Source organism: Cervus canadensis, chromosome 28 (genome assembly GCF_019320065.1).
Source record: "Cervus canadensis isolate Bull #8, Minnesota chromosome 28, ASM1932006v1, whole genome shotgun sequence".
In the NCBI taxonomy this organism is placed as follows: Eukaryota; Metazoa; Chordata; class Mammalia; order Artiodactyla; family Cervidae; genus Cervus; species Cervus canadensis.
Genome location: NC_057413.1, coordinates 46,123,907 through 46,132,997, shown reverse-complemented (window position 1 = coordinate 46,132,997; position 9,091 = coordinate 46,123,907).

Here is a 9,091-nt window from a genome sequence, read left to right as displayed (position 1 = left end):
ATCTTTTTTGTTTATTTTTTTAATCTTAATAATTTTTATTGAAATATATGGCTTTACAAAACTGTGTTAGTTTCTGCTGTATAGCAAAGAGAATCGGTTATATGTACACATATGAAAGAGTAAGTCGCTCAGTCCTGTCTGACTCTTTGCAACCCCGTGGACTGTAGCCCACCAGGCCCCTCTGTCCATGGAATTCTCCAGGCCAGAATACTGGAGTGGGTAGCCGCTCCCTTCTCCAGGGGATCTTCTCAACCCAGGGATCAAACCCAGGTCTCCTGTACTGCAGGCAGATTCTTTACCAGCTGAGCTGCCAGGGAAGCCCATGTACACATAGATCCCCTCCTTTTTGGATTTCTTTTTCTTTTAGGTCACCGCAGAGCACTGAGTAGACTTCTCTGTGTTACACAGTAGGTTCTCATTAGTTATCTGTTTTATGCATAGTGGTGTATACCTGTCAAGGCTTCCCCTTTAAAAGGAGAATCAACTTCTGGAACCCATAGGTAAGGCCAGATCAGAAGGGAAGAGCCCCAGAAGCCCAATTTAGCCACACTTGCCTATATAAGGAAGAATATTACGTAGGTTAAGGCTTAAACCAAAGGAGTAAAACTCAAGCAGTGGCATCTTGACATTTGTGGACAGATCTTTTTAGAGGGCTTCCCTGGTGTCTCAGACAGTAAAGAATCTGCTGGGAATGCAGTAGATCCAGGTTCAGTCCCTGGGTGGGGAAGATCGCCTGGAGAAGGGAATGGCTACCTACGCCAGTATTCTTGTCTGGAGGATTCCATGGACAGAGGAGCCTGCCAGGCTGCAGTCCATGGAGTCGCAGAGAGTCAGACATGATTGAGTGACTGGCACTCATTCCTGTAAATACCACACAGGTGAACGTCCCCTCTGCAGGCACCAAAGCTTGCTTTTGGTTCAGATGGGGTCAGAATGGTGTCAAAAGGAAGTCAGGAGGGTGGGCTTCCCAAAGCACCCCGGTGTGGAGTATGGAAGAGCATCTGGGAAGGTCTCCACTGTGTGGATCCTGCACTTTCGGGGGGTGGGTGTGGTGGAGATCCTGAACTTCACCTTGATTCCAGCAGCCTTAGGGCTACAACCATCTCAGTGTCCAGAACGCCCCCTCCTCCTCCCCAGGAGGCTGCTCGCTGCAGGGCCCTGAGCCTCCTGGGGCCATGTATCACAAGAGGGTGCCACGAGCTGGAGCTGCAAGCAAAACAGAAAGCCAGGTTTTTGATGTTCGGCCAGAATATTCGGTAAAGGATTATTATCCCGACTGCAGGTAGCAACTTATTACTGGGTCATAAAATCAATTTAGTGGATCACAACAAGCATTAAAAAGCAGAACAGAAAATAGTGTATGTCACACCCAGGTTAAGTATTACCTTGTGAACCTGGTTTTTGTTTTATATACGTGTATGTACGTGAGCACTGGGTTGCAATGTGATTTATTTCTTACTATGGATCACAGCCAAGAGTTTAAAAAACAGTGCTGTCAAGATGCCCGTACAGCCCCGCAGAGAAATCACAGAAATGGGAAGAGAGCGTATCCTAAAGTAATAATTTAATTCAAGGACTTAATAGTGATTTTAGTGAATATAAGGGGAAAAAATGAGCATACCAAGCCACAAGAGTGTCATCTATTATTCAGTTCTAGGATCAAATCAGGACCTCACCTTGCAGGGACCTCATCAATCAGTGAGGGGTGCTTGGATGACTAGAGTAAAAGCTGAAACAGTCTCTGGGAATGAGAAGGGAGAAGAAAAGAATTAGATAGAATATCACCATGAGGGCAGGCCTCACATTGGGGTGGATCACAGCCTAGGTCCTTGCGTCATTTATTGAGACTTGATTCTTAAACTCTAAAATGAGGATGTGGGTGGGTGAGGGTGGGAGGGAGGCTTTAGAGGGAGGGGATTTATGTATACTTATAATTGATCCACACTGTTGTACAACAGAAACTGATACAACATTGAAAGCCATTATCCTCCAATTAAAAAGCTTAAAAAATAGAGCACAAACAAACCAAAAAATGTATTGCCTACTGAAATTGGGAAACCTTCCTAATAAAGAATTGCCTTTAGTTTCCTTGTCTAACCCTGCCCCCACCAAACAAAAAAAATCACTAAAAGGAAGATGATTACTTCAGGCTGGCTGACCTCAGGGGACCGGTTTCCTGATCAAGTGGGATAATGCAGAGGTAAGCTCTGACATATGTAAAAAGTTTCAGGAATGACTGCCAATAGGGAGAGTGATTTTCTCCTCCCTAAAACAGAGAATGCTAGTAAATTTTAGGAGCTGTTTGCATTACAATAAGAGGATGGGCTCCAGAGGAACAGGGCCTTCAGCACTTCCTGCTCTAGTTTTTTCCATTACTACTTCTGGGCTGGGGCTGGGTGGCTCATGGAGGTGGGGCTGGCAGGTGCCCTCAGAGTACAGGGCAGCCTGCTGCCTGGGATGCAGATTTCGGGGATGATGACCCAGCCCTGAGCAGACTGTTCCTCCATGAACAATTCACTGTCTCCTTCCAGAGTGACTGGGCCCTGCTAGTGTCTCCTGTTAGGCACAGATCCATCGCAGAGATTGGAGCTGGTGTGTACGTCACCAAACTGAGGTCACACTGGGCCCTGATGCAAAATTAGCCTCCAGGTTATGATCTGTGAGGCTGTCGGTCCCTTCAGGAAGCCAGGCAGCGGGAGAAGAAAGCAGCAAGAACGGAAGGAGTGGACAGTAAGAGGCGTGGGACACAGCCTGCTCCCCACCCCCTTGCCCTGAGAAAGAGGATGAGATGGTGCTTTGTGCTGAAGTGAGTTCTCCCAAATTCATACGTTGAAGTCCTAATCCCAGCACCTCAGAATGGGACTGTATTTGGAAACACTATCTTCAGTGAAGTTAAAATGAGGTCATTAAGGTGGGTCCTAACCCAATATGACTGGTGTCCTTACAAGAAGAGGAGATTAGGACACAGATGTACACAGAGGAAGCTGGATGATAACTCACAAGCTGGAATCAAGATTGCTGGGAGAAATATCAACAACCTCAGATATGCAGATGATATCACTCTAATGGTAAAAAGTGAAGAGGAACTAAAGAGCCTCTTGATGAGGGTGAAAGAGGACAGTGAAAAAACTGACTTAAACTCAGCATTCTGAAAACAAAGATCATGACATTCATTTCCATTACTTCATGACAAATAGATGGGGAAAAGTAAGGAGTGACAGATTTTATTTTTTTGGGCTCCAGAATCACTGTGGACTGTGACTGCAGACATGAAATTAAGAGATGCTTGTTCTTTGGAAGAAAAGCTATGACAAACCTAGACTGCGTATTGAAAAGCAGAGACATCACTTTGCCGACAAAGGTCTGTATAGTCAAAGCTATGGTTATTCTGGTAGTTATGTACAAATGTGAGAGCTGGACCATAAAGAAAGCTGAGCACTGAAGAACTGATGCTTTTGAACTGTGGTGCTGGAGAAGCCTCTTGAGAATCCCTTGGACTGCAAGGAGGTCAAACCAGTTTAATCCTAAAGGGAAATCAACCTTGAATATTCATTGGAAGGACTGATATTGAAGCTGAAGCTCCAATACTTTGGCCACCTGATGCGAAGAGCTGACTCATTGGAAAAGACCCTGATGCTCGCAAAGACTGAAAGCAAAAGGAGAAGAGGGTGGCAGAGGATGAGATGGTTAGAGAGCAAGACCAACTCAATGGACATGAGTTTGAGCAAACTCTGGGAGATAGTTAAGGACAGGGAAGCCTGGCATGTGGCAATCCATAGGGTCGCGAAGAGTCCGACACAGCTGAGCGACTGAACAACTGAACAATATGCAGAGGAAGGGTCATGTGAAGACTCAGGGAGAAAGTGCCATCTCCAAGCTAAGGAGAAGAAACCTTCTCCTGCCAACATCTTGATCTTGGATCTCTAGCCTCCAGAATTGGGAGAAAATATATTTCAGTCATTTCTTTTGCTATATAAACTTCACTATCCCAGGGTGCCTGGAGCAGCCCAGCTTCAGGCTTAGGAGTGAAGATGAATTAGTGTTACAAGCCTGTGATTGGCTACTGTGTAGTCTTAAGCTGTTATAGTCATAGCTTATTGAAATTAAAAAAAGGAGATCCTTACTTAGGTGGCTCTCAGTATGGTTCCCAGACCAATAGCATCAGTGTCACCTGGGAACTTGTTAGAAATGCAAATTTTCAGGATTTACCCCAAACCCACTGAGTCAGTAACTCTGGGGATGGGGTCTATGTTTATTCAAGACCTCCAGGTGATTCTGAGTTGTATTCAACCCTGAGATCCACTGCTCTACATAAAGGTTTTGATGATTAACAACAGGAGTCTATAAACTTGTGTCATACAGGGTAGGGAGTCAGGGAAATCTGTTGCCATGGGAACCTGGCCCACAGCTTTCTGAAGGGGTCTCCATGACATGCAGATGGAAAAAAGAAATATCAAATGAGAGAGGGACCATTTTGGGCTTCCCATTGGCTCCTGCCAATGCAGGAGATGCAAGAGACACAGGTTCAATCCTTGGGTCGGAAAGATGCCCTGGAGAAGGAAATGGCACTCTACTCCAGTATTCTTGCCTGGAAAATTCCATGGACAGAGGAGCCTGGTGGGCTACAGCCCATGGGGTCACAAAGAGTCAGACATGACTGAGCACACACCCACACAGAGGGACCATTTTAGTCCCACAGCCCAGGTTCCCCTGGGCTCAGTCAGAAATGGGAGAGCTGGTGTGACCACAGGACCTTAGCGCCTGATTTATTCCAAATTCCCTCAATTCTTTTTCTTCTCAATCCCTTTCTGACCAAATCTTCACCCAGTATGGATATAATCTTAAACAATGACCTTGGTCCCTCTAAGATTTATATACTGGGAGAAAGTAGGGGTGGAGAGAGATAAGAGGGAGGAGAGAGCAAGAAGTTTATTATTAAGGGATGCCTACTCAAGCATCATAAAGTCACCAGAAGTGACTTAAGTGGCTCAATAGATGTTACTTTCTTCCTCCTTCCTTCTGATTATTGAACAACTAGAAGCACATTAGTATATCAGAAAAGATAGCAATAACTTTAAAAGTACTTGTAACTCTCTTTATATGGGACAAAAATGACTAATATCAAGACATTTGTAAATATGATTTTTATACTTAACTTCAATTTAAAAGGGATTAGGATATAATGACAAATTAGTTCTGAAAAGGTATCTTCATGTGAAGCTAAAATAATGCCATTACAGACTGCAGTTTTCTGGCATTCTAGCTAGACTTGGGGATTCTGGAGAAAGGCATGTTGAGAGTGTCTTTTATCTTTCAAGTATAAATGAGTCCCCTGTTCTTTCCCCATAATGATGGTCATTGAGTTCCCTATGGCTCTGGGGAGAACATTTGAGTCTTAGGACCCTGGCAAAGGTGTAGAGTGCAAGCAATGGATATTGAGAAGAGATCTATCTCTTAGCATAAAGCTAGCTAACTTGGCATCTTGCCATGATAATTGGAACCCTGGTTCACTTTCAGTGCTTCCTGATTTTCTGGAGCTGTACTCTGACAAAAGACACGTTAGCAATAATGATAGCTAACATTGGCAGGACACTTACCGTGAGGGTCAGAGGCTACCCTGCATACTTGACTACATAACCAAAGATTGGTAATTTAAATAACTTATCCTGCTTAGCTACTAAGTAGCCAAATCATCTAGAACCTATGTTTTGCTGCTATCACAATGCAAACTTTCAACAGGTATACCCTGACTCAGTGAGATGGAGCAGGGTTTTTCTGGGAAGGCGGAGAACAAAAGAGAAGGAGCACCAAGTGACCATTGTACCAAACCAGGTCAGGATATAGGAGGATTATCTACCGACTCCAGGTCTTCCTGGTGCGATTGCTTTAAGAAGGAAGCTGTTGGGAACACAATCACTTGGAAAGCGACAGTTTGAGAGACCTCAGAGACTACAATGAGGCATCCAGATAGAAGCCAGCAAGATGAGAAGTTGGCAGCTGAGCAGGACGTGGAAATGGCTGACCATGAGGAGGCACAGAAGACATGGGATTCACAAATGATGGGGCCTTCTGGACAGCAGCACCTTTTCTCCTACAGATACCCTCTGTAGAGGGAGGGGTCTCCTACTGACCCGCCCCACCTGCCATATTTATCTCCAAAGCCACCTTATCCTTGCAACCTGCATCTGATCTTGACTCCTCCCACCCCTCAACTTCCCTGACCTTGACCTCACCTTTCTGCTATCTGTTTTAACCTCTATTGTGTCTGTTCACTGCAAGACAGTCCCTGTTGGGACCAGACACGGCCTTTCTACTTCACACACCTCGAGATGTCTCTCCACCAAGAGATCAGAGCCCTCTCTGTTGACTTGCATGCCCAAGGTGTTTGCTTTTTAACTCAGCCAAAGGCCCACACTGCCACCTCAATAGATCCATGAGAGTTGCTACTTAAGAAGTTCTGCCACCTGAGAGACTGAGAACAAAATGGACTTTTGCAGGTCTGTGCCTTCTGATTTTGTTTTAATAACTATCAATTTCCAACATAGTAGCTCCTCCCTTTATTATATGCTCTTTCCCCTACTTGATGCCTTGGCTCCTAGCACCTGTTTTCCCAAATCCATACCCCATTGTCAAAGCCGCCTCCATTCTACATCTCCTCTTTATTTTTAAAAGTTAAAAAAGTACTGGGTCTTCATTGTAGTGCAGGGGCTTCTCTTGTTGTGGCCCGTGGGCTCTAGAACATGTGGGCTCAGTAGTTGTAGCACGGTTAGTTGCCCTGTAGCATGTGGGGCCTTAGTTTCCCCACCAGGGATCGAACCCATGTCCTCTGCACTAGAAGGCAGATTCTTAACCACTGGACCTCCAGGGAAGTCCCATCCTGCATTCCATACTTGCACAGAAAGCTTTGCCCAGACACCTCAGTGCCCTCCAAACCCCGTGTGGGTTGTGCTCCGATAGAGATGCCAAGGGAACCGCAGTGGTCAGCTCTCTCCTGGCTCCATCACAACTCTCAGAGCATTTCATCCTCCTTCCTTTAGGGCTTGAAACCAATCCTTCACCTGAACCTTTTCTTTTCCTCCTCTGGAGTCTCCCTCCATTAACCCTGCTTCCTTGACAGCTTCCAATGTTCCCTCCTCAGTCCGTGAATGTTGACCATTTTTCTCATGACTCCCACCATAACCCTCCTTGATCCTCTCCCTATTGCAATAGGCTTTTTCATTCTCAAACTTGCTCTTCACTTCTTAGCTTCCACTTAAGCCTTGTATCTTGGTATAATCAAGTTCCTAGTCCCTTATAACTTCACTGGAACTATTCTTGCTAAGGTCACCAAAATTCTCCTAATGTTAAAGCTTAATACATTCTCTTGCTAATCCTTAGTGTCTACTCCACTTAGATCTTTGGCCACTCTTTTCCCTATAGAAGCACATGCATAGCACACTTAACATTTCTTTGTCTCTTCTTTCGTGATCTCAGGCCTTTGGGACTCAAAGGATTTTAAGCACCTGCTATAGCAGTGCTGTAAATGGGGCCAGTGCTATTTCCTGCTGCTGTTCACTGTTCCCACGTGGTTTATGGGCTTACTCTTTTTCTGTGTTCCTCACTGAGCCTGGTGGTGTGGACTTTCAGTTGTGAATTGAAGGCAAGTTGAAAGGAAATGAGCAGGGACAAGAGAACGATCCATGTAAATGACCCTGTTGGTCAGACATCAATCCTGCTCCTCCAGGAGGACAGAACATGTTTATTTGCACTTGAAAAAAATGTTAGTAAAATACTTAAAATACTGTCTGTTTTATAGATGCTCTCATCTCTTGAGTCACAGAGTCTCCTTTGTGACCCAGGGTAGCATCAAAACATTCCCTGGAAAGTATTTTCAGAGAGGGGATTGAAAACCAAAGATCTAGAACTAGACAACCTGTCCCCACATCCTCTCCACAGACACCTTTCAGTCCTCCTTATCCAGCCAGAAGAGCTCTCCAGAGGCAGAATTCCATTACATCAGTTACCCAACTTTCTCTTGTGGCTCTTGTATTTCCCATGGTCCATCTCCTAATGGCTCCATCTCTTCTGTCTCCATCTAGATTGCATAAGCAAAAAGCCCATCAGAAATAGCTCTCATCACATTCAGGGATTCTCAATGACTGCCTGAAGGAGAAGAAAACCTCTTTTAGCTGTTTTTTTTTTTTTTAAGTTGGTGGTCCAGTGATTGAGAATCCACCTTGCAATGCAAGGAATGCTGGTTCAATCCCTGGTCAGGGAAGATCCCACATGCTGCAGGAGCATCTAAGCCTGTACGCGGCAACTACTGAGCCCATGTGCTGCAACTGATGAAGTCCGCCCAGCTAGAGCCCGTGCTCCCCAACATGAGAAGCCCGAGCACCGCATCCAGAGAGGAGCCCCCACTTGCTGAAACCAGAGAAAGCCTGCGGCAGCAACAAAGACTCACTGCAGTCAATAAGTAAATAAAGTTGGTGGGTAAGAAGCATAAATAGTTTTAAAAAGGTACTTCCTTCTAACAGATTTGAACAATGTGTCCAGTCACTGAACAGAGAGGAATTTATGTTTGCACAAGCATTTCCCGGAAATACCGTGACCCATGTTATCACCTTCAGTAGCTTAGGTGATAAAAAGCAAAGATAAAAAATATGAGAAAAGCTTTTCTGGAATGCATTTATATCTTGAGGGTATATATCACTTTGATATTTATAAATCTTTATAAAGTTTCCGATTTGCTTGCATTCAGATCCTGTTCTTGTGTCTGGTCCTTCCAACGTTGCATCTGCCAATTACGATCTTCCCTCCTCTTATCCCACTAGGGCAGGAGAGCCTGGCAGGACAGAGGAAAAGCCAGGGCCTCGAGAGTTTTTGACATCTGTCTGTGACTTTCCCTCTATGACCAGTCAGGGAGTCTTCATCTGCAGTCTCTCTCTACTGCCGTCTGCAGAGGGGAAAGTTTTAATATCCTTCATCTCTTTACAAATTAACACAGAAATTCTGCTGACAAGCCTTACCCTTTCCAAGGTTTAAATCCCAGGGCCCTTGAGCTGTGACAATTTAAATGAGTAAGATTTCCAAAAACTGATGAGTGAGGTTT